We start from the raw sequence: 13509 nt of genomic DNA, 5'->3' as shown, positions 1-13509 counted from the left end.
ATTTCAAGTTTTCTATACGTTTCAAGGTCCCCTGAGTCCAAAAACATGATTTTTGGGTATTGGTCTGTGTGTGTGTATATATGTGTGTGTGTGTATGTCTGTGAACACGATAACTCCATTCCTAATAACCCCCGATTGACTTGAAATTTTAAACTTAAGGTCCTTATACCCTGAGGACCCGACAATAAGAAATTCAATAAAATTCAATTCAAGATGGCGGAAAAATGGCGGATAATTACTTAAAAACCATGTTTTTCACGTTTTTCTCGAAAATGGCTCTAACGATTTTCTTCAAATTCATACCATGGATAGCTATTTATAAGCCCTATCAACTGGCATGAGTCTCATTTCAGGGAAAATTTCAGGAGCTCCGTAATATTCTTGAGAAAAATGGCGGATAATGACTAAAAAGCCATGTTTTTCACGTTTTTCTCGAAAACGGCTTCAACGATTTTCTTCAAATCTATACCATGGATAGCTATTCATAAGCCCTATCAACTGGCATGAGTCTCATTTCTGGGAAAATTTCAGGAGCTCCGTAATATTCTTGAGAAAAATGACGGATAATGATTTAAAAAGCCATGTTTTTCACGGTTTTCTTGAAAACGGCTTCAGCGATTTTCTTCAAATTTATACCATGGATAGCTATTTATGAGCCCTATCAACTGACATGAGTCTTATTTATGAGAAAATTGCAGGAGCTCCGTAATATTCTTGAGAAAAATGACAGTTACTAAAAAACCATTTTTTTCACGATTTTCTCAAAAACGGCTCTAACGAATTTTTTGAAATCCATACCCTGTATAGTTATTTATTACCTCTATCAACTGACATGAGTCTTTTTCCTGGGGTACTAATGAGGGGTCCACCCAATCCTTGAGAAATGGACTTTGTAACCTCCTTCTCGTGCATGACGTAGGTTTGTACACGGTTTTTACTTTTTCTTCTTCCATATACCGTTTGTAGGTAGAGCAGTTTAAAAAAAGAACACAGTCATAGTCAAGATATTTCATCTGTAGAACAGCTGTTTTGACGAATTTCAAAAAAAATCATCGAATTTCACAATTTACATAAAGGAAAAAGTACTCTGAAAACAATTGTATATACACATATACAGTAGTCTGATCGTAGTTGCAAATAAATATGTTGCCGTCAATCGTCATTATGTTATTCCCCTAAATTATTCTCGTTTGGTAATGAGGCTTATAGTTCAATGAGCAAGGAAAGTTGTGTGAGTGTACTACACCAGATTTTTTAGTAACTGTAACTTATGTCCCATCTTATGTCACGTGGTAGAGATACAAATTTTTGTGTCGTTTCTTGCACGTGTCGTGAGAGAATGAGAAGATAGATACAGAGAGTGTGTGTGTGAGAGAGAGAGAGAGTGTGTGTGTGTGTGAGAGATAGAGTGAGGATGCGTTAGCAAGCGTGTTCAAACTCACGTTAAATTGACTGTGACAACCACCACTTGCAAAAATTAACCTCAACTCTTATTTACTTACTCTTTCACCCCTCTCACTCACTCTCTCTCTCTTCTCTCTCTCTCTCTCTCTCTCTCTCTCTCTCTCTCTCTCTCTGCCGATGTATCAGTGTGTAGGCAGGCAGTCACGCACACTAAATGAATTTCGAATATAAACCGGAGGGGGTTGGGTTTGTACCCATTTCACCCCCAATTTGGCAGAGCCCGCTTTTCGAGGGTTTATACAGACAGCCCTGGATTAACAGAGATCAACCTCTACCCCTAACCCCTACACTTTATTGGTTACTACAGGGTGATATCAACTACAAGTGATGTACTATGCACAACACTATTCTTTATTGATGATGCAATAAGTACATCATCAAAATGATAGGGAGAGGGATAATAAGGTAACCTTGTGCTATTCCCCTCCCAAATTTAGATAAGGTTACACATAGTCCCAAATAGGTTGAGTATTGTAGTTCTTCACTTCACAAGATTTCTAGTCCTTGATTATTTTACTAAGTTAACTCTTTTCATCATAGAGCCATTTATTATTTAACACTAGCCTTTTATTTAGAGCTATAGAGCATAGAGCTATTTATTATAGAATTATCACCTAGCCTTAATTCCAATAGAACATGATTATTTTCAACTATCCAAGAGTCATTTTTAACAAATTCAAGTGTAAAACAATAAAAATAAATGTAATGCACTTGAAAACGGTGCTTGAAGAGTTGAAACTCTAGTGGTGAGGTCCACGTTATAACGGCAGTGGAGAAAGATAGCAGTAAAACGTTGCCGAACCTCTGTCTTGTCAATGCCTTCTATAGACGGTAGCTGATATAGATTTATTGATGTAATATTAACTGTTTATTCTCGTTTTGAATAAATAATTATATTTTACTAAGCAAGGAATTATGTTTTTCAATTATTTAATAATAAATTTTCACAATTAAGATGAAATATTTTGTTAATTAATCATTAGTTCTACTTTGTTGAAAGACTATCTGGCAACAGAGGAAAGCGAGAAAGAGATAGCGCTATCTGCTTCGTTGAATGATAGACAAGGATAGCAATACCTTTGCCAATCAAACACTGCCATTATAACGTGAACCTCACTATAGTCGTGTTCTAATAAAATTAAAGGGTACTTGATAATTTTATTGTGTACAAAACACTAAAATATAACACACAGATAGAGTTTCAGTTCATTTGTTTTGTACATATTAATACAGTGAGGTCAACGTTATAATGGCAGTGGAGAAAGATAGGAGAACAACGTTGCCCATTCTCTGCCTTGTCACTGCCTTCTATAGGCGGTAGCTGATACAGGTTTATTGATGTAATATTAACTGTTCATTCTTGTTTGAAATGATCAACCATGGTTTATTCGTCAAGAAAATATATATTTTTCAATTATTAAATAAAAAATGTTCATAATTGAGATTGATTATTTTTGTTAATCAATATTATATTTCTTCATTCTTGAGAAACGATATGACAGAGTTGCTGAGGTAGAAAAGGATATCGCTATCTGCTTTCTCGAATGATAGACAAGGATAGCAACATAATTTACCGAGCGTAGTGTCAACGGTTTCGCATTTCTCTAAATGTTTGTATGTTGCGCATTTACGGCGAAACGCGGTAATAGATTTTCATGAAATTTGACAGGTATGTTCCTTTTTTAATTGCGCGTCGACGTATATACAAGGTTTTTTGAAATTTTGCATTTCAAGGATAATATAAAAGGAAAAATGAGCCTCCTTCATACGCCAATATTAGAGTAAAAATCAAACTATAGAATTATTCATCATAAATCAGCTGACAAGTAATTACACAGATGTGTGGAGAAGCCAGTCTATTGCTGTATTTCCATAAGGTCTATAGTTTCAATCAGGTACTTGTGGATGAGCATACTGCGTGAGGACTACTGTTCACAGAACTACTAGTACATTTTCATTTGAGATTGAATATTTTGTAATTATATTGTTGCAAAACGATTTCGGAGCTAGAAAAGGATAGCTTCATCTGCTTTGTTGAATGATAGACAAGGATAGCAACACCGTTGTTAATCAAATACTGCCATTATAACGTGGACCTGACTGTAGACAAATCCTACCTTCAATATCATCGATCAATTGACTGTTATTGATGCAAAACAATTCCCATACACAGACACATCTCACACAAGAATTCCTCGTCTCATGGGCTTTACTGCAGCTGTGTGCACTAAATAGTGCATAGCTTGCAAAATTCAATCAAACTCTGCACAATATGCATTCACAGTTGCATTCCAAATTTCTCTCCTCACTTTCGACTGACAGCAGGGCTCATAAACAGCAAACATGACTTCCCAATTATTCAATGCTGTCAAATTGTAATGAATCGTCACACATAGAAACCCTAACCTGTACAGAAATCTGTATGATGGTGGTTAGGGGATTCTAGGCCCATCCCTACAACAGAAGGGGTCTTGTCTTCCTCAATGCATCTCACTTTTATTATATGATACTCTCTCTCTCTCTCAGTCTTCACTTTTATTTCTCTCACTCTCTCTCTGTCACTCTCACTCACTCTTTCTCACTCTCTCTATCTCCCTCTTCCATTTTACCATAGGCGAAAAGCCTAGTAACATGTGAAGATTAAAGTCTATCTCTATCCCATCTCTGTCTCTCTCTCTCACTTTCTCTCTCTCTCTTTCTCTCTCTCTCTCTCTCTCTCCAAAGCTCCGCCAATTTATGTAGATGCATAACAATATAATTATTATCTGTTATTATATCACAAATTGCTTTTTCATATCATATACAGTTCAATAATTATTTTCTTAGTCTATAATATTATGTAAATTCATCTATAATTCTGCTGTATTGTAAGCTATTGTATATAAGTGTATAAGCCAGTATATATTGTAATCTACATAAATAAAGTACTCAATCAATCAATCAATCTTCCCTTTTACCATAGGCGAAAAGCCTAGTAACAATTGAAGAATAAAGTCTATCTCTATCCCAATCTCTCTCTGTTACTCTCACTCTCTCTCTCTCTCTCAATCTCACTCTCTCTCTCTCTCTCTCTCTCTCTCTCTCTCTCTCTACCCTGTGAACATCAAAGACCCTAATTTTGGGACTTCTCTATCCTGTAGGGAAGGTATGTAGTAATGCAGCAATAATGAAAATCATTGAATTCACTGATTGTATATAGTAGAGTCGGCAACCTTGTTCTCCTATCTTTCTCCACTGCCATTATAACGTGGACCTCACTTTAGGTATGTTAGGGGTGGGTTTAGAGTTGCATTGGTATGTCGGTTGGTTGGTTATGAATTTGGTGAAGATATGCATATCGTATAGCCTGATATATTTCACTTATCATAGTAAATTGGGTAGAATATTGCAAATGTAGTTGATTAGGTATGATTTAATTATTTCTAGATTCTGCTGATATTGTGGATTCCAAGTAATAGAAATAATAATTTGAAATGCTCTCTTCAATAATTGGATTATAATAATACTTTTTGTGTAGTTGAGAAGTTGATATTGTGGTAACTATTCATATTGAATGAAAAAGACTAAGAAATTGTCAAAAAAACCACTGATTTATTGATAATTAGAAAGACCGGTTTCGGTTGTTACACCATTGTCAATCTCTGATAAACTAAAACTAAATACAAGAGCAGCAGAATTTTTACTAGTAGGCGAGTACTGCTATTGGTCGAGGGCATGAACGCCTGCCATTGGCCTAGCTAGACAGTCTCCTCTCCCTCAACGGTGTGACAAAATGGCGGCTTAAGCAACAGAATCGCCATGATAATAAAATTTACTTTTAGTACAAAATAAGAACCAAGAAAACAAGTGTGAAAGATAATAAAACAAATAGGTAAATGGAAAAACTATTGACTAATGTATGCTTACAATTTTATGATAAAACTAAATTTGTAGTGTTGTATTGGTTGAAATGAATCTGGTCATTTAAACTCTACTGGGAATTTTCCTTAATTACTCTTGTTATTTCTAAAGCCTCTAGAATATTCAAAGATCTGCCTTTGTTATTAACATGCAGAAACTCAACATTCTTCTTAACTGTGAACTTGTGATTATTTGTTATCAAATGTTCTGCAAAGTTCCCGATTTTGTTTATTCCAATCTCTGATGTGTTCTTTAATTCTACTTTTGAAACTTCTACCAGTCTGACCCACATAACAAGCATTACAATCATCACATTTAAATTTGTACACCCCGCTTTTATCCCAAATATAAATTTTGTCTTTACTCCAGCTAAATAGACTATTTAAAATCGGTTTTGTCTTGAAAGCAACATGAAATCCATTCCTCCTCAATTCCCTACCTATCTTATCAGATACAAGGCCTAAATATGGGATTGTTATTCAAGTCTTCTCCTCACAGTTTGAGCCTACAAAGCTAGAATTGATTGAAATTTGTCTATTAATTTTACTCAATAATCTGTCCACCATACTTTCTTCATACCCATTTGTGACAGCTATCTGTTTAATTTTAGTGATCTCAATATCAAAATCAATAGAGCACTAACATTACCTATGAGCCATCATGATTAAATAATTCAGTGGTCTTTTGACAATTTCTTAGTCTTTTTCATTCAATTATAATAATAGTTCATTTGTATGAAATCAATTAACTAGTAGTACTTACTGATTACATCGTAAAGATTGTATGTATGAGGATAAAACAAGGAGACTATGGTTGTTATGTTTAGAGCCACTAAATATTTCAATGAGATGCATTGGAATCTTAAATTATAAGCATTTGAAGATGAGTGATTTCTTTGATCTGCGAGTGGAGGACAAATTTTATGTTTGAGTGAATAACTCACTGTGTATTGTAGCGAAACTTCTCAGATTATAGCACAACACTTGTTAGGTCAACCTCTATCCACAGCCCCAATATCAACCAAATCTGGGAGATTTGCATTTTTCATGAAATCCATTAATAAAAATCTGGTGTGGCGCACTCACACAACTTTCCTTGCCGTTATGAAAATTGATCACCTGACGCTAGTGTTCCCGCGCATCTCAAGTCAACTATTCAAATATTTGAGCCAGCTGGTGACAGGGCAGTAACGCTGGAGACACACATGAGGTCTGCTATCTCTTCATAGTGAATGATTTAATAGAATCAAAAATAATTTGCAATTGAATAATCACATTTTCTCGAATTTAAAGCTTATTTTCAATTTTAGGTAAAAATGTTACTGAACATTAATTGTAGAGATTTTCATGCTCAATGTACTCCACTTGATTTTTTTTGTTCCAATTGTATCTGAAGCCTGATAATTGGGAATCTATCTGCATTGATGGGGCGGAGCTCCTGAAATTTTTACAGATATGAGACTTGTGGCAGTTGATAGAGCTCATCGATGGCTATTTTAGGTAAGAATTTGATCAAAATCGTTGGAGCCGCGTCCGAGAAAATCACGAAAAACCCTGTTTTTGACAACATTTTAGCCGCCATCTTGAATTGCATTTGATCGAAATTGTTCGTGTCGGATCCTTATAGTGAAAGGACCTTAAGTTCCAAATTTCAAGTCATTCTGTTAATTGGGAGATGAGATATCGTGTACACAGACGCACATACACTCATACACACACACACACATATACAAACCAATACCCAAAACCCACTTTTTTGGACTCAGGGGACCTTGAAACGTATAGAAATTTAGAAATTGGGTTACCTTAATTTTTGTAAGGAAAGCAATACTTTCCTTACCTGTGGTAATAGGGCAAGGAAAGTAAAAAAACATCACGGATTTTTGCAGAAATGGTCAAAAATGAAAATCGCTCAGGAATGATAGTAATTGACAAGAGGAACTATAAAATGTCAACACATTGGCGAAATTCAGTCCTATTCTTGAGTTATAAGCATTCGAAGATGAGTGATTTCTCTGATCTGAGAGTGGAAGAGAGTTGTTATGTTCGAGTGAATAACTCACCCTGTATTGTAGCTCTATAATTTTCACGATATTGCAGTTTTACGTTTGGAAAAAGGTTAAAATTGATTAATAGCAGTTATGCTAGGAATTCAATTTTATATTTAAATGAAATTGAATCAACTGTTTGTGATATACAATGATTGGTGGATATGTCTACAATCTTAGTTATCAAGCAAGCAGTTATCTAATGAATATTATTGTTGTCTACATTCATTCCACGTTAATGATAATCATAAAAACTGCTCTCTCGTTATTAATTTTTATTCCCACAGCTCTAATATTTCACTGTACTTCGATCATTGTTTCATATTGTTGAGTTTGCAATTTTAGATAATTCTATGGAGTCATTCGTGGATTCATTTAGATTTATGGATATAGCAGTCATCAAAGCATTAGTAATTCCATCTAAAACTATTACTATTCATTCTAATGCTATTGTAATCAATCATCATATCAGTTATGTTCATACTCTATTACCTTCTATTATCTTCTTCTTCTTCTACTTATTTCCTTCTTCCTCATCCTCTTCTTTCTTTCTCTCTTCCGCCAGCAGTTTGTCTATCGAACATCTTCTAATAAGCATTTTTCTTCTCCACCGGCTCTTCTGTCCTCTTTCTCTCTCTCTCTCTCTCACACACTCTCTCTCATATTCTTCTTCTTCTTCTCCTCATTTCCTTCTTCCTCATCCATTTCTTTCTTTCTCTCATCCGCCTGCAGTTTGTCTACCGAAAATCTTCTAATAAGCATTTTTCTTCTCCACCGGCTCTTCTGTCCTCTTTCTCTCTCTCTCTCTCATATTCTTCTTCTTCTTTTTTCTCTTCTCCATCTTATTCTTCTTATTCCTCTTCTCCATCTTATTCTTCTTATTCTCCTCCTACTTCTTCTTCTTCTTCTTCCTCTTCTCAATCTTATTCTTCTTATTCTCCTACTTCTTCTTCTCCTCCTACTTCTTCTTCTTCTTCTTCCTCTTCTCCATCTTATTCTTCTTATTTTCCTACTTCTCCTTCTTCTTCTTCCTCTTCTCAATCTTATTCTTCTTATTCTCCTGCTTCTTCTTCTCCTCCTACTTCTTCTTCTTCTTCTTCTTCTTCTTCTTCTTCTTCTTCCTCTTCTCCATCTTATTCTTCTTATTCTCCTACTTCTTCTTCTCCTCCTACTTCTTCTTCTTCTTCCTCCTCTTCTCCATCTTATTCTTCTCATTCTCCTACTTCTTCTTCTCCTCCTACTTCTTCTTCTTCTTCTTCTAATTCTCCTTTTCCTCTTCTTGCATCTCCCACACTCATTTTCAACACCACCATACATCTTGCCGAATAAATTATTATCACAGCTTTTTTCGAGCAGAGGCCGTTTTTCGTGACCAACGATATTTCTCTTCTCTCACTCTTTCTCTCTCTCTCTCTCTCCCCGAAAGGATGCTCTCCACAAGGATATTTTTTATCCACAAGGAGAAGGCAAAGAACTCCATCTCTCTTACTACACAGGTTAACCGATCACTCCCCAAGGTCTGATTTGGCAATGGGCCACTTGCAATAGTCATCCTACCACTCTTAGAAAGGGCAAAACGAAGATCTGCAAAAAGGGAAAGATCGAGTGAAATAGAGAGATACAGTGAGAGAGAGAGTGAGAAAATAAACTAGTTGCTGCTGCAAACCAACCCTGTTTCTCACCCTGAAAAAAATCGGCATGAAATATATCTCCCCTGTTACTTTTTCTCTTAGTAACTTCTTTTGCAAATGGCTCAGGGGTTTCTCAAGTAGCTGCAGCTCTCTTTCGACTTTTTTCTCTCGTTCTTGCAGAGAATTATCACTTTGCAGCGGATTGCTGTAGTTTTAATTGGGGTTAAGTTACTTTAATTGATTGTTAATACCTTCGAAGTATGATACACGTATAAAAGTCGTTGGAAATGATAGGGCAACTGGGTTGCCGATTCTCTGCGTTATCCCACCGCATTCATAGTTAGTAGATAACTGATTCCATTATATGTGATGTTTGATGAATCTCTGATTTACCATCAATAGCAGATAAATTGACTGAAAGAAAGCCTCTCTTCATTTATCAGTAGACTAGTAGTTCTGTGAACAGTAGACCTCGCGCTCAGTAAGTTACATTGACCTGTTGTTAAGTTTTCTCAAAAATAAATAAATAATTTATCAATTCGAAATGTCTAGAAAAAATCCTAAATAAACATAGAGCTTTCTATCCTATCGTACCGTGACGTGTCGTCCCGGAATGTGAGTGTGAGCGCTGTTATAAGGTCTGGCTGCAACTGTCTACAACGTTGATGGAAAGATACATTTTCAAGATGTTCGATGTTTTTGAACGGGTAGTATTATAGTCTACTACACAGCTGATTTATGATGAATAATTCTATAGTCTGATTTTTACTCTAATATTGGCGTATGAAGGAGGCTCCTTTTTCCTTTTATATTATCCTTGAAATGGAAAATTTCCAAAAACCTTGTATATACGTCGACGCGCAATTAAAAAAGGAACATACCTGTCAAATTTCATGGAAATCTGTTACCGCGTTTCGCCGTAAATGCGCAACATATAAACATTTAAACATTCAAACATTTTAACAAACACTTTCAAACACTTTAACTGTCTGTATATAAAATATTAATTTCTTTCATTTTATAGAGTAGTTTTTCAACATCCTGTTTCCCTCGATATTGTTATTATGTTATTTATAGCGACTCATTCCTGCGCTCAGGTTAAACCTTTGCAGGGATTTTTTCTTCTCAATGTATCTTGTAAATTGTCATATAAGGATTAGGTTAGACAAGTTTTGTGAAAGTGTTGTATTTTATACTGTAAATTTGTTTTTTGAAGAATAAATGATTTTGATTTGATTTGATTTAAACATTTAAACATTTTAAGAGAAATGCCAAACCGTCGATTTGAATCTTAGACCTCACTTTGCTCGGTCAAATATTTTTTTATCAGAAATTGAGTGAGAGAGAGAAAAAAGAAATAAGAGAAAACATGTTTATGCTGTATGATGCCATTACTTTAAAAAGGGTAGATTTCTATTTTTATTTATATTCAACAGTAGCCCTACAGAAAAAAGAAAAATTATGTATTACAAAATCAAGATTAACAGACAAATCAGAACAAAAATTGATATCAATGGAAGATTAGATTTGAGTTCTTTATTCATATATGTTACAATATATACTGGCTTATACACTAATTTACTTTTAATTACAGTATAGCTAATCATTCAACAAAATTATGTATTACAAAATCAAGATTCACAGACAAATTAGTACGAAAATTGATATCCAATGGACGATTAGATTTGAGTTCTTTATTCATATATGTTACAATATATACTGGCTTATACACTAATTTACTTTAAGCAGTCATTTACTAGCAGTATAGCTAGTCATTCAACGAATTTTACAAGGTATGAAAATTATTAATTAGAATGAAGATTGAATGCATTTGAATAACGGTAGTATAATATTGTGATCATTATAGGCTAACTATATAAATCGGCAGTGTTTCACTAGATAATTGTAGACTCTCTGAAAAGGATATAAAAATAATATATTCCCAATGATTACAGGACCGGAGGAGATTGATAAATAAAAAGAGATAAGGATAAGGAGAAAAAAGTCTGTTTTCCCTCAATCAGTGAGATGTTTGTGATCAGAAATCGAGCCTAGAGAGGAAGAGAGAGAGAGAGAGAGTGAAAGAGAGAGAGTGAGACAGAGATTGAAGAGTCAAAGTAGACAAGAAGACATGAGAAACCTTGCTAGGCTTTTGATAACATCGTCGACATAATCTAGTTAATCTAATAATCAGAATCGAGTCAAAAGACATCACAGCCAGCTTTGCCCCTCTGGTAGCAAATAGCTCATTCACTCTCTCTCACTCTCTCTTTATTTCACTCTGTAGGCTGAGCCAGACAGACAACGTTTAGACACATTTTGCCTTTAAGCAACAGTTTGAAGAGAAGCTGAAGAAGAAGAAGGAGGAGGAGTAGTAGAAGAAGAAGAAGAGGATGAAGAAGAACGTGGGGGAGGGAAAGATGCAGTTGATGATGATTATAATAAAGTGAAATGAAGGGGGGTTTCCTTCTGCCTTGAATGTCTTTTACGCATCAAGGCAGCTTATAGCGATAGGCATTAAACTGTCTTCTTCCACCTTCATCTTCTTCTTCTTCTTCTTCTTCTTCCTCTTCTGTTCCTTGTTATTCTTTATTATATCTTCTTCTTCGCTCCTGTTTGAAATTATTTATCAATGCTGTACGTCGGTATACTCTTGCTGGCTTCCTATGGATCGTTTGAACATATTATGATATGATGAGATACCCGTTATAAAGTTAGTGGAAAAGATAGGACTACAGCGTTGCCAAGTCTCGTATTTCTGAGTTCTTTCCAGTTTATCTGATATATTGTTATATTAATTGTTTTCGAGTATTGTTAATTATTATTGAATTTGTTTTATTCTTAGTTGAGAAAGTATAATTATTTTCCATGATTTAATAATAAATATTTGTATTATTTTATATTGAATGTTTTGTTAATTAATTAATTTTATACCTAGTTGGGGTAGAGCTTTCTGTTTTGTCTAATGATTGATAAGGATAGCAGCACCAATGCTAATCAGGTGCTGACTCTATCACGTGAATCTCAATGAAAAGTAGGAACATGAAATAGTAACAACTGATTGAGATGATTTAGAAAAAGAATAATTAAAAAAATATATTTCCAATAATTAGAAGAAAATATTTATTTGTGCAACTAGTGCGCAAAGTGACAGTTTGCTGCACCAAAAGAAACGTTTACTCCCGAGCCGTAGGCGAGGGCGGAATGGTTTCTTGAGTGCAGCAGAGGAACTTTGCGCACATATTTCACATTAAATTTTTCCTACAGTTACCAGTGAATATGAAAAGTGGGTAATTATGGTAAAATGATGGCTGAAATCCATCAAATGTTTGTGTGTGTGTGATGCTGTTATTAATAACAACCTTAATTCATTTAAAAATTAATAATCCAATTGAAGTTGAAAATTATCAGCCAAAGTTCTCATTTTTATTCATTCAAGAATCAGAAAAAATATAGATAGAACAAAAAATTCGCATTCAAAATACACACCAACAGCTGATTGGCTGAACCGAGCTGCAAGATGGCTGAACACTACAAGACGGCTGAACCGACAAGCGCGCGACCTAGCGGGAAGACTGAATGAATAATTCATGAAGAATGAATTATGAATGAAAGAAAGAAGAATGAATAAACTCGTACCTAAGTTTGTTTCATCCAGCTAAAAAAAGTATTGAAACAGGATTCAGAAATTTAGACTTTTGATCAAATTACCGAGTAAAAAGCTCAAAGTAAACTGAAAAATATTTATAAAAATAACATAGACAACAGAGAATATTTATTGTAGTATTCTTATGTTTTTTATTATTTTCATTTATATGGATATCGAACGGTAATCATTTAACCTCAAAATTCGAATTTTATAATGTATATTTGCTACTTTTCTCATTGCTTGTAGATGAAATAATAATTATCAATAGAAAAGAACTATTATTTATTATTAAATGATGAGAATTTGTAAATGATGATTATTTTTAATATTATGATTCAGATGAACATTATTATTGTTTTGGATTTCTAGATTGGGATTTTATCATAAATTTAGGGTAGCCATTGAAATGATTCTTATCTTAATCTAACCACAGTCATTGTTACCAACTTGATTTTGGTTTTTGTGCACTAATCCTCCATATAACCCACCAACTATTTTGTGTTGACATGTTGCAAATCTGGAGTACGCAAAGTAATATTTTGCACACTAGAGCAAAAAAGTGATTATTTGCGTTCTGTAATCAGTGCAGGAATGGTCACTTTTCAAGGTAACTGTAGGAAAAGAATAATTTAAATAATAAATGATAATTTTGAAAGGGTGTTGATGAAGTTTATACAGGAGGCAGCTAGAAATATACAAAGAACTCTTGGCGATACAGTAGAAACAAGAAGTAACAGGAATAAGGAGAAGAAGATGCAGAAGAAGAAGATAATGATGATGACGATGCAGAAGAAGAAGAGGAGGAAGAAGGTGGAAGA

At 34.4% G+C, this 13509-nt stretch overlaps 1 protein-coding gene across 8 annotated transcripts in view; it reads left to right on the top strand.

Annotated features, from left to right (window-relative positions):
• The window catches only part of LOC111056377 (polypyrimidine tract-binding protein 1), a 496090-nt gene that overhangs the window by 258227 nt on the left and 224354 nt on the right, over positions 1–13509 (top strand). The window lies entirely within an intron of this gene.

Source organism: Nilaparvata lugens, chromosome 13 (genome assembly GCF_014356525.2).
Source record: "Nilaparvata lugens isolate BPH chromosome 13, ASM1435652v1, whole genome shotgun sequence".
NCBI classification, from domain to species: domain Eukaryota; kingdom Metazoa; phylum Arthropoda; class Insecta; order Hemiptera; family Delphacidae; genus Nilaparvata; species Nilaparvata lugens.
Note: the sequence above shows the minus strand (reverse complement) of the source record. Positions and strands in the feature narration are given on the sequence as shown.